The 13,142-nt window shown below is 37.8% G+C and overlaps 1 protein-coding gene across 2 annotated transcripts in view; it reads right to left on the bottom strand.

Annotated features, from left to right (window-relative positions):
- Nucleotides 1-7,246, bottom strand: part of btbd10a (BTB (POZ) domain containing 10a) — a 28,731-nt gene extending 21,485 nt beyond the window's left edge. The window contains exon 1 of one of the 2 annotated variants that reach the window (XM_012867567.3): nt 7,086-7,246. The gene's annotated coding sequence lies outside the window, so the exon portion shown is untranslated. Of the gene's footprint in view, nt 1-4,955; nt 4,975-7,085 lie in introns of those variants that run through there. The other variant, XM_021318971.2, reaches the window with a different exon arrangement.
- Nucleotides 7,247-13,142: the final 5,896 nt, after the last annotated feature.

Below are 13,142 nucleotides of genomic sequence, written 5' to 3'. Positions count from 1 at the left end.
TGTTTGGTAAAATAAGGACTACTTAAAACAAGAAAATTAACCGTTCATGTTATTAAGAATATTCTTATTCAAATGAATAACTTCGTTCCTTATTAAAAATAAAGCGCAACCCAACAAACAAGTCTATGTTTGACCAGTACTTAACGCTGATGGTGACGTTCCTGAAAGTTTCTGGTAAAAAAAAAAAAAAGTATTGATTATATAAACTCTAAAACAAATAACAGAATTAGATTATCTCGCTGCTGCAACTCTCTTCCCTTCCATGTGGAGGCAAACCCACTTTAAACATATTACACCTAAAGGACGCTTCTGATCCATTAAATGTTACATAGCCAAAAATTGCACAACTCTGCAATTTGGAAATAGCATTGTTGTTTTTTTAAATTGCGATTATATTGCAAATGCGATTAATTGTCCAGCCCTGTTTTACATAGATACACCTAAGCCTTTTTCCATATGTGCTTGTAATTATAACTTTCACTCTTTTGTGTTAATTTCAAAAATAAAATGCCAAAAGTTCTCTCTGAATTTATAGCAGATTATTCATACACTGTCCCAGCACAAAAACTACAATAAACTATTAAACCAGAACTAGATTATTTTGAATTTATAGACTATTTCAAACTCTGTTTTGTCATGAGAAACTTTGATTTATTGCCCCTATAGAGTTTTCTCAAAGTACCCTTAAAAAGTAATAATATTTACTAAGGCGACATTAAAAGAAGGTAAATTAGGGTGGCTTCTTGGAAGCTGTTTGAGCATGGCACAAAATAATCTTTATTTGCAGCATCAACATTTCAACACTAAAGAATTGTATCTTGTTAAAATATGATACAATTTTATTATAGATTTGGTCCATACTGTAATATTTTTTTTAAATGAATGGTGGATCTATGAAATACAGTAACTTATCTAGCTTGTCTTTTTGAAAAACATTTTCACTTTTGAGTTATTATGAAGGCTCATTGCATCATTTATCCTGGATTGAAATCAAGGGCACTGACGCCAAAAAGTGCCAATGTTGAGATCATGTTGGAAACAAAAAAATCTTAATAAATATGTAGAATCTAGTGGGTATTTTTTTTTTTAAAAGAGCAAGACTGCACTCAGTACAATCAGTACAAGTGTTAAGCGGCGGCTGGTGATACAAAAATAACACAAATAATCTCGTCCAGCAAACTTCAAATGTAATCATTTCTGGAAAACAGCTGCATGAGTCTGGCTGTGAATGTAATACATAAGAGTACATTGTACACTATTGACTTCCAAAACAGTTAACGAGGCATAAAAAACAAATACAAAATAAACAAAACACCCACAGACTGTTAACCTAAGAAAATTTTAACTTTAAAAAAAATAATAACATTTATCTGTAATCCTTTGCGCCAATGATGTGGAAGCATCTGAAAGACATCACATCTTCTGCCGCTGCCATCATTCAGTCTATCCGCTGTCCATCCATCCATCATTTCCAAACAGCAACAAACAATTATGTCTGCTGAGAAGATCATCCGGGCTTAACTCCCCTCCATATAGGCCTGTCACGATAAGAATTTTTGCTGGACGATAAATTGCCCCTGAAACTATTGTGATAAACCTTAATATTGTCATTTGGAGACCTTTTTCCACGAATATAATGATAATGCCATAATAATACAAGTACACCATCTCAATGATTGATAAAGTTCAATTTATAAAGAACATTTAACTCCGGAACTGGAAGACATTTAAAATATCCAAATTAGTCGTTCAAAATGGCGACAGCCCATTGGTTGATATTTTTTTGTTCCCAGCTGGGAAAACTGCACTGCCTGATTATGTTTTAGGTGCCTATGCCTGTTTTGTTTTATTGCCACATCTAGTTGCCACTGTTATACCACAAATGTGACATGTATCACGCGATTAATCACGCGATTAATTAATGTATTGCCACAGGCTTAGCTCCATCCAGGACTTATAAAGGCCAAGTGTCAGGAAAAGGGCAGCTGACATCTCTGCAGATCCCCCACATGCTGCACATTCAGAATTTTACCTTCAGGTTGGCGCTACAAAGCGCTATTTACAAAAAAACAGCCGCCACAGATGCAGTTTCTTCCTCCAGGCCGACCCCCTGATGACCAAAATGAACACCTCACAGCTACACTATTGTGTAGCTGTGAGGTGTGATTTGTGTAATTAGCCAATTTAGCTCCAACTAGTGGTAACACCTTCATTTCTGTGCTTGACAGCTAAATTTACCATTGCGGCACATGACAACGTTAATGTTATTTTTAAAGAGTTATAAATACTGTAATATTTTCTGTTAGCTTTTGACCCAGAATACAAAATACAATCAGAAACCAGTCAGAATCCATAATAACCATCTTACATTGTTTAATCACCAAAGTAAATCGCCAGAAGCAAAGCGACTGAACAAAACATGCATGGACCAGATTCCAGTGGTGCAGGAGCTAGCACTTTGTCCTGTAACCGGTGGGTTGCCAGTTCAAAACCCCTGCTCTGCCCGTTTCAACTGAAGTGTCCTTAAGCAAGACACTTCAACCACTTGGGCTGGTGTCGATGGTCGGTGGCGCCAACTGTTTCTGTCAGTCTGCCCCAGACATCAGCGAGTGAATTGGTAAATGAGTGAACGCATAAAGCGCTGTGGGGCTCTCAGGACGCGATAAAGCGCTACACAAGTACAGGCCATTTACCATTTACACCGTTGGGAAAACCTGGTTTCCAACATTGTGTTTAACAGCTGAATCCAAGGTATGAACTAGGGCTGTGCATAAAAATCTATACAAAGATTGATATTGATGTTTTTAAAAATGATTTAATATCGATATTCTGGCTTTCAATATCGATATACCTCCCAACCCCTAGGGGGCGTTATTACAGCGTGTCGTTACTGTTCCAGCGAGGAAGTGCAAGTGAGACGAATTTGTGGAATGGCCGACAGGATTTTAGAAATGCCTTTGTCCCTGAAATCAGACGCTTGGGCACATTTTTGATTTCTGGTGATACGTATGTTAAAACCATTGAACCAAATGCACTTTATTTTCCTGTTAATATATTAGTGTTTAATAAATTGAACAAATATAATATTTGGCTGGTTTTGTTGACTGAAGGACTTTGGGCATTAATTTGAAAGTAATAAATATTGATATTGGAGTCAAATCTAGCTGAGCTATGTCGAGAATCGCATTGTATAGTGAACTATGTATGAAGAATCATATTGAATCGGCTCATCTCAGATCAGGGGACTGCCACCTTTAGAGTCTGAAGAGTCATTTTGCCTACAGTCCACTTGAATTTAAACTCGTTCAGAGCCGCAAATGTTGCCTGGCCTTTTGAAACATTTATAATTTTTGATAAAGATCTACTGTAGAAAATCTGTTGTCATTTTGAGGTTTAAACAAAAAGAGAATGGATGAGATGTTGATATTTGTGGATTATGATGTAAAAAAAAAGAAGCATAGTTTCCAACATAATGAAAAACTATTGATTTAAAATTAAATATTACTGGCACTTTCAGCATCATTCTGTTGTGAAAATGAAAAAGCAATTATTCCAAGAAAAAACAGCTAAAACCTGCATTTGTTATCATTATTACATTTAAATACCATAATAAAGTTATTAAGAGCCACTGTGGAAGGTCCAAACAGCCACTTGCGGCCCCAGAGCCACAGGTTGCAGACCCCCGTCCTTAGGTGATACCCAGCCCTAGTATGAACTTCCATCAAGGAGTTATTTTATGTACAGTGAAATTCCTGCTCTATGCAACACAGCTCAGCAAACTGTAACAGAGCAGCTCGAAGGAAAACCGTACTTCTCATGCAGCAGAGGCAGAGCTGCAGCCTCATTTATGGCAGTAATTCTGCAGTTTATAACCAAAACCTGGGAGCTGCTGAGCTACTGTTTGTACTGCGTTGGGCTCCACACACAATATAAAGGGGAAAATATGAGAGAAGCTCTGGAGGAGATTTTACTGGAAGCACGAAATCTTGACATTAACTGTCTGGCTTGCATCACTACGGATAATGCTCCAAATAAAAAATAAAAAAAAGCATTTCAGCAGGATTTCACATGGATTCCCTGCTCTGGCCACAACCTGCAGTTGGCTATTACCAAATAACTGGGAATAGACTGTGTCTGCAGCATTATGAACAGGGAAACAGCTGCAGCTTTCAGCAGGTCACCAAGGATGAACCTACCACTAGAAAAAAAAAAAAAAAAGAGGTTAAACGCATCCACCATGAAGCAATGCAGCAGGGCTCATCTCATGAAACGTTGGAACAGTTTATCGCGCAGCAGCAAGCTGTGTATTAATTTTTAGCAGATGACAGAAAGAAGTGGCAGCTGGTGCCAAAAGATTCTATATATTTATACAATCTCATATACGCTTGCAGGTTCTGAGACTGCAAAAGAGGCGATGAGTCCAATAAGCTAGGCCAGTTATATTCTTAGTGGAGAAAAGTGCAAAACCCCTCACTTCTTTCCAACTTTAACGGGTGGGAATATTGATGAAACAACTGAAAAACTAAATCAGGGAAGATCTTTGGGAGCGACACAAACGATAAAAAACATTCTGCCTACGCTGAACACAGCCACCTTCCTCGACTCCCATTTCAAGGACCAATCCCAAATGATGTGAAACAAAATCTTTCGGACAACGCGACTCGTTTCCCACTTCCGACCAGGGTCCAAAATAAAATTTTCTGTTTGCCGAGTAAATTTCAGAGGGCTAGCTGCCACATGACGAGCAAATGTTTGCACCAAAATAGCCGTGTTTTTCAGTCACACTTGCACATGTCACGCGAGAACTACAGCAACTACAACATGTACATTTACTAACAACTAGCATTTAGCTCAGGCTGATTATGTAGCGGGATTACGTGGAGATATTGAGCAGGGGTCGGTCAGAATTAATATTTTGGGCGGTAAAAAATATGCTTGAGCCGGTTGATTCTTACCGGCCAACTCGGCCAGGTGATCAGGTAGTTGATTTCGGCCACTGCTTACGACTCAGCCAACATTATCGAGTGCAAAAAAAAATAAAAAATAAAAAATCCTGCAAAGAAAACAACAACACATCTGAAGGAACTCTTGTCAAGCATCCAAGGGGAGAGAAAGACATTTAAATCAAGCCACCTTCCCCAAATAGTAGTGAGGATCCAGAACAAAAGATCAGGAATAAATGAGAGCGCGGCTAAAATCAGCGCTGAACAGGACATGGTGGAAAAGAAATCAGACAACTTTACAGCATCTTGTCTGCCTAGTGAAAAATATCTTTGCATAGCTGCTTCAAGTTGCGCCTCGGAGCTTGTGGTTAGTACATGTGGGCTATTGACATGCATATTGCCATGCTGGTGTTGCTGCTAAAGAAATTGCAAATAGCAAAAGGCAGTTCAGAGATGTGAAGCCACCCAAATACTCATTGTGAGCGAAGTTTAATCTGAGCCACACTGCATTAGAAAAGTTTGTGTGTCTCAATATTCTGACAGTTTTTAGACGTTTTATTAAAAACTGTAGTTAAAAATGCTGACGCAATTCTAACAGATGACATCTTGTCTACTTTTTTTGTTTTTACACACACACACACACACACATATATATACATATACATATATATATATATATATATATATATATATATATATATATATATATATATATTATTTATATATGGTTCTACCTAAATGGCTGCTCATCTGTTACACGTTGGGCATGCACCAGATTATTGTTACATATGTTACAGTTTATTTTAATACTGTCTATGAATCATTTTTACTTTTCAGGCTTTATTTATTTCATCAGAACTGTTTACAAACATATTTACTGTAACACTGAGTCGTATTGCAAGTAGGGGTGGGCGATATGGACTTTAAATCTTATCGTGATATATTGTAGTACTATTGTGATAATGATAAAAGTGATGATAAAAGACAATTGCCAGCTTCTTGTAGTCTTTTTAGGTAACCGTGGCAGTGATTTCATGTCAATTACGGCCCCATAAATACAAATACTGCCTGTAAAAGACACATCTAACAATGTCACATATATCACAACAAAGTTCAAAATATGTTTCATCAGGACAGAAGTTACATAAAGAAATTAGATTTTCATCACTAAAATGCACACATTGCCAGACAGGACACAAAAAAAGAGAGATTGATGATCTGATCTTAAATTTAACTCGGTAATACTGTATAACTTAAAGAAAAATACCTGTGGTATAAAGTTTGAAACATTAGTATTGTGATAATCCTAGTCTGTACACCGTGACCACTGTAACCAAAGTCAAATCCCTTGACTGTGCACACAATTGTGGCCAAATAAGGCTGATTCTGGTCTGTGCATAAGCAAAATAAATAGGAATATAAAATGGTAGACATGTCTGTCTGACTTTAAACTACACTTGTCATGTATGACTTTTATCTGGAAGAGAAAGATCAGGAAAAAAAGGTTTACACAAAAATGTGCAAAATGTTAATTAGATAATAAATCAATCAAAACCTTTGATGGACTACTTATAAACGTCAACCTATCGTGCTGACATAAATCTACCTTTAAAAACTGACAATAAACACACACATTCACTGACTTTTAGTCTGTTTTGAGTTTTCTTTAAAATTCTGCGTTTGGGGATTTTGACCTGCCCTAATGTTTAAGAAAATATGCCAAAGACTGAGTGGAATTTATCCTACTTTCAAATAAAGATTTCACGAACCAAATAAAGGTTACACAAATCACAAACAGGCATTCGGATTATGCCATCAGTGTAGGATAAACTAATCAAGGTTTGATGGAGTAGTTTTTTTTTTTTTTTTAACTAAAGCAGATTAAAAATGCTAGCCGCGTTTCCTGAATCGGATGCCAACTTTAGCTACGTGTGAACATAAAATTACATTAAAATAAGACCCCAAAAAATAAAAATAAAATAATACTTTGCCTCCCATTTAATAGAAAATTCACAGCAGCTAAGAAGATTTTGGTCTATTTTGTTAGCTTTAAATAGCGCTAAGCTTAGAATCACAACCGTTAGGCTGCTAACGCTAGCTAGCTGCTGCCAAAAAGAAGAGTTAAAAACATGTTTTATTTACCTCCTGTCGTCACATTCCAGGTTGACTTATTGCAGGTACTTAAAGAGATTAGTACCCCGTAATCCAAAAACGAAGAACACAAATAAATCCAGAGCTTTTTTTCTGAAATTTTTCGCCAACACCAAACTACTACTTGCTAGTAGATTTGTTGTGGTCTGAAAGTCTCGTTTAAGATATCGCGAGATAATCGTTCGTACCATAAAAGACACTTTCTTCGGTTGCTTTGCTCTTTGTTTTCTGATATCTCTGATATCGCAAATAATTAATCAAATACAACAGACAAACAATAAAACACAATTATTTTTAATTTATTTCCCATCTTCCATGTTACATGTACTCATCTTTTAAACTCAACCCTGTGTTTCACATAGGCGTTGTCATAGTATATAAAAATACAAAATTCTTTTTGAGTGTGCAGAATATCAGGCTATCTACAGAAGGCTAAATATGCTTTAGCTCTTTACAATTAGAAGGCAGGTCAACATCTTAACGACTATACATCCAAGAATGCAACCAGCATTTAATCTAAGTGAACCCAAAATTAGGGCTTTGTCTGAACAATAATTACAAAAAGAAAAACACATAATTGGTCCAGTTCAGACTAACTCCTTCAGTTTTGCTTTATAAAGCAAACTTTTAAATAAAAGTGCAGCTATAAAGGAAGGTCTGCCTAACAGAGGCACTGTCTCATAAATAAAAAAATATAAATATAGATGAATAAATAACCAAAAAGGTTTACAGATGACAGATTAAAAAAACAGATTAAAAAATAGAACAAGAAATAAACACAAAAGCAGACTAACATCATGTTAAAATCTAAGTTGTTGGAAATGTTCTGTGACTGCAAACTGTTTAGTTAAAAAAAAATCGAACATCGCAACAAAAATAACGAAAAAAATAAATAAATCAATCACTGCTTTGACTTGAGGAGCTTCTCCAGAAAGTCCAAGGCTTGCTGGATCTCCTCTGGTGTCAGCTCGGCCAGCTCATCCGGATGTAACGTCCTCCTCCAGCCCTCCGTGACCCCACTGCTGGTCCGGCCAGCAGCATTGTGGATGTTCTGGATCCTGGTTTGCAGCCACTCTCGGCGCTCCTGCACCTGCTGGTGGTGTCTCAGGTTGTGCATGAGCTGCACTTCGCTCACTGTCCTTTTACTGCAAAATCATCAGAATAGTAAATATTAACAAGCCTGTAACAGTCTGTGGCTATACAGAAAAGTTTAATGCTATGTTTAATAATGTATAAACTGGAGCAGGAAATTACCTGACAGGACGTCCTTGGCAGAAAATGAAAAGGTGCATCACACAGAAGAAGATGAAGATGATTTTAAAGTCCATGTTTTGCATGTTGATTTGAACAATCTGTTAAGACAAATAGACTTTATCAGAATTATGTTTTCCCTGAAATTTACTTAACTGATATCAGGATAAGTGAAGAAATTAGAATTAGCTGGCTTAGAAATGTCCTTATCCCTTCACATGTATGTCATGTACTGAAATATAAAGCATTATTTATTTTACATATCGTCTCCTTTACATATCGTCTCCTTCCTGAAAAAAGGGCCTTTTTCAGGTTTTTCACAAAACACACAAAATAATACAATAAGGTATTAAGTTGATTTAGGCAAAAATATAATTTTAAGCAAAAAATGACAGGCTATTATTTTAGGCAGGTGATGATATGAAAAACAAGAGTATCCCTGTTGAATTTGAGAAATTTGGCCTTCACTCGACTTGAAACAGACAGGGTCAAAATGAACATACCTGTGCTGGAGTTGGCTCCTTCTCCGTTGTGTGATGAACGATTAAACGTGGTGCTATGGTCTCTTAAGCGAGCCAGTCTGGTTTGGTGGTTAGCTCCTATTAGTTATGATAAGCACTGGACTCCACTGGCTCCTTTTATAGCCCCGGTGTCCAGTTGTTGATGAGCTGCTTTCATTATTGCCGTTGATGTCATACTTCCAGCTTTCGGAGGGGGGCAGGACACGAACAACACCTCCTCTTCGCCGCTGTCATATGGCATCAAGTGAATGGCTTTGAACCCAAATGCTTTCAAACATTGGTGACTGGAAAAAGAAAAAAAAAAACATGTCTAAACACAGAATCCAAGAATTTTACAGGATGCTATATGTTCCATTCCTGTAAAGTCTCAGAGAAGCTTAAAATGTTAATGACTCTAGTAAAAGCAGCCATAGAATGATTAGAGGCTTCTTTTATTTTACTTCTGGGCTAAATCTCTATCTAAAACTATCTGTTTAGAACTTTTTCCCACATTTTTCTTTCCTTAGATCCCCCCCCCCTCCCTCTCCATCTCAGTGAACTGCCCATACCAATCGGTCCACATCTGATCTGACCTTTTTTGTCCCACTCCAAGCATACCTAACAACAATAGAGGCAACATTTGGATGGATTTATGACTCTCATTGACCAGTAGAGAGTCTCCCTGGTTACATAGACACTTAACTCAAGAATTAACATTGTTTTAATGAGTTCGCCTCTCAAAAAAAAAAAGAGCTTTTATACCAACTTGACGTCAGAGGTAACATCCTGAATCCAAGGGTAAGAGGGAATTCGGGAGATGTGTCGTTGGCCGACGCCGCTGTCGTCACTGTCGTAGGAATGACTGACGGGTCTGTGTGCTCGAGTGGCATTCAGGGTCACCGAACATCAAGTATTCCCAGGTTTGTATTGATTTATACAATGTATCTCATCGCAACAATTGCAATTGGGTTAAAGGAATAAAAAATAAATAATCAAGTCAAATTCCATTTGGGATGCACTTTAATACGAATGTGACATGTGCCAGTTCAAACCTGCTGCAAGTGAATGAGCTTAAGCATACAAGCAGTCATAAATTCTATCTTCGGCAACCAAAAGTGTCTGCAACAGATATGTTCCCTGAAAAACCCCAGTCTGAACACCAGCCGATCAGTCAGTCTGGGGTTACATGAAGAGGCAGAGAACTTCGAAAGCTCATAGACACCGACATGCCTAAAGATCTTAAGGATGCTTGACAGATTATACCTTGAAAAACTGATTGTTTACTTTCTTCAGTTTTTGAGTTCGTATAGTTTACTCCTACAAATCACACTGTCTTTGAGATTGTCTATGGATAAATTGACTGCATAATGTCTCTTCTCATCCTTAAACTGGCAACGATTCTCTTTAAAAGACTTGAATGATCATTAATCTGACCATCATCCCCATTCCTCTCTTTATGTATGTCATATGATAAGCTCATCCGTGCCGCTTCATCTTTTGGGTAGACCCCGTCCCCCCTCCCTCCTCCCAAAAGGTCACTGATCTTAAGGAGGAAATAGCACACCGAAAACAAGCCCCAAGCTTCTTATTTTGGTCGCATACATTACATATTACATAACCACGACGGTTTGAGTTTGTTAAATATAGCGGAAGCAGGGCATTGCTATGTTTATGGTCCGCAAGCTCTGAAATCTGAGGTAATTCTCGACTTAAGACGGGGAAAACCGTCAGTTTGATATCCATCAAGTGGTTCTTTCATGTTTTATCTCAGCATAACAACAACTGGGAGAGTAAAAGTCTTGTTCTAAAATGCCAAGCCAGTGTTTTCAATTCCAGAATCGCTATGTTTTCCACACTATCAAACAGAGGCATCCCGGCATGAGCAGGGAAGCCTCGATATGAGTGTATGTTTCTGCAAACGCTCTCACGTTACTGCCTTCACAACACTTTCACCTCAGTATCTTTTTTTGACAATTAATATTTGCATTTATTATCCAATCTAGTCAACATTTTTACATGTTGGGTCATAAATAAACGTTCAGGCTGAACAGCAGATAAAACTGTTTACATACCAGCGTAGCACATATTGAGGTGATCGGGATAGCCCCTAAGAGAGCCTGACCTCTTGGTCTTCTGTGAAGCTATTACTGACAACACGGGCCGCAGCTTGTTGAGAGCTCATCTGCCAAAGACATTAACCTCTAACCTTTGCTTACGTCCCGGAGCTGGTCGTCCTTATTACCTCATGCTCCCTCAATGTGCCTGGGGTTCACCTGCAGCAAGCAAAAATCATCAAGATGGATGGGATGGTTTAAAAAGACAGTAATCCCATATTGGCATCCAAAGAAGTCTCATTAGCCTCGACGTGCCTGGTGACAAGTGTCAAGCATGAATTAACAAGGGGACATAATGTGAGACGACTGAAACTGTAGTGCAAAGTGGGGCTGTCAACATGGTGGTTCCCTGCTAACATGCCGGGAAACACCCCGACATCCCGACATCCACAGCTGCTCCAATTCAGGTGCGCCAGAAAGGGAAAGCCGCTCAACAAGACTCAAGAATAGTTGTTGGGCAGTAAGTAGGGGAAGGGCTATTTTCAGGTTGCGCTTTGACGTTTAGAAACGTTTTGGCACCATGTTTGGGACGAGTAACGGAAGATTCAAATTGTTCTTCATCAGCGTTTCATCATAAATCCGCTCAAATGAAGTATGAAAACAACTGAAATTAACCGAAAAAATGTGGGTCAGCCCTGAACTTACGTTTTTAAAAGTATTACCTTTATAAATCTGTACACACTTCCTTACACTGCAAAAACAGATCTAAAAATAAGTAAAATGTTCTTAAAGTTAGTGTATTTATCCTTGATTTGGGCAGGTAAATAAGATCATCTGCCAATGGAATGAGTATTTTGACACCTAAAATAAGGTAATTAGACATCCTGCACTTGAAATAAGATGATGGAGATGAATTGTTCCTATTTTAGGTGCAAAAATCTTATTCCATTGGCAAATCATCTTATTTACCTGCTCAAATCAAGGACAAATACACTAATTTTAAGAACATTTTACTTATTTCTCGTTCCATTTTTGCAGTGTAGAAAAGCATTCATACACACCTGGTCCTCCTCTTGTAATTTTTACAAATTGTCCCACTAACACGACTAACGTTAATGTATATTTCATTTTATTGAGACCTCATGTGACAAATCAATGTAAAGTGGTGCATAACTACGGCAGGTAAGGAAAATTATACACGGTGTTTTGAACTAATAAAGCCAAAACCTTACAAAAGAGTCAGTTATCACGTTTTCTTATGCTAAAAATAACCATACACTAAGGTGAACAAAGGAACAATTGCATCAAATGCTGTTTTACATAAATGCATGCCTATTATGAGTGTGTTTATGGAATTAGAATTCCAAATATACATAAATAATTAATTCCATATAAATAATTAGTCCCACTGTCATTTGCAGTATTTCTCTAGTTTCTCCTCGTTCTCACATGGTGGTTGTCAAGGCAGAAAACAGATTTCATAGATGGAAAGAAAGCAATAATGTTTTTGACAAGAACTAAACTTTATTTGGCACTGCTACAAAAACAGACAAAATCATCTGATTAGCACAGAACAAACTTACAGCTTCTTGAGCAAAGTATAATGCATTTTACTCCTGATGATTTCAAACCGCTTTGTAAATACAATAAGCTGAACCGTCATTGACACTATTGGGGTGGGTTATAACAAGTTTTTTTTTTTTTAAATGCTACAGCCATCTCCTTACCTAAAACTAGGTAATTACTTCTGACGGGACAGTGGAATATGAACTGAATAAAATTTGATGAGGCCTCAAAGAGAAGAAGGGTAGTTGGATCATCACACCCAAATTCAATTTGTGTTAAATGTGCCCTACACAGTCTTTGCACACACAAAAGGGTCACCTCAGAGCTGGCTGGCTGGCTGGCTGGCTGGCTGGCTGGCTGGCTGGATGGATGGATGGATGGATGGATGTATGGATGTATGGATGGATGGATGGATGGATGGATGGATGGATGGATGGATGGATAGATAGATGGATGGATGGTTGGATGTGTGCGTGTGTTTTTCTATGTGTCCTGCCTGGCAGTGTGGCACTCAGAATTGCTTTCTTAGTGCCAACAGATTTGATTAGCATTACTGCTTTCGCCATAGTGCTCCACTTGATACTTGTGCAAAACACTTTATTGGACAATATTTTGGCAGAATTTCAAATTCAGTGGACAAAATGGTAAAAGGAAAAAAGGAAGGGAGAAAGCAAAGG

The sequence above is a fragment of the Fundulus heteroclitus genome, chromosome 2, assembly GCF_011125445.2.
Source record: "Fundulus heteroclitus isolate FHET01 chromosome 2, MU-UCD_Fhet_4.1, whole genome shotgun sequence".
Taxonomy (NCBI): Eukaryota; Metazoa; Chordata; class Actinopteri; order Cyprinodontiformes; family Fundulidae; genus Fundulus; species Fundulus heteroclitus.
Note: the sequence above shows the minus strand (reverse complement) of the source record. Positions and strands in the feature narration are given on the sequence as shown.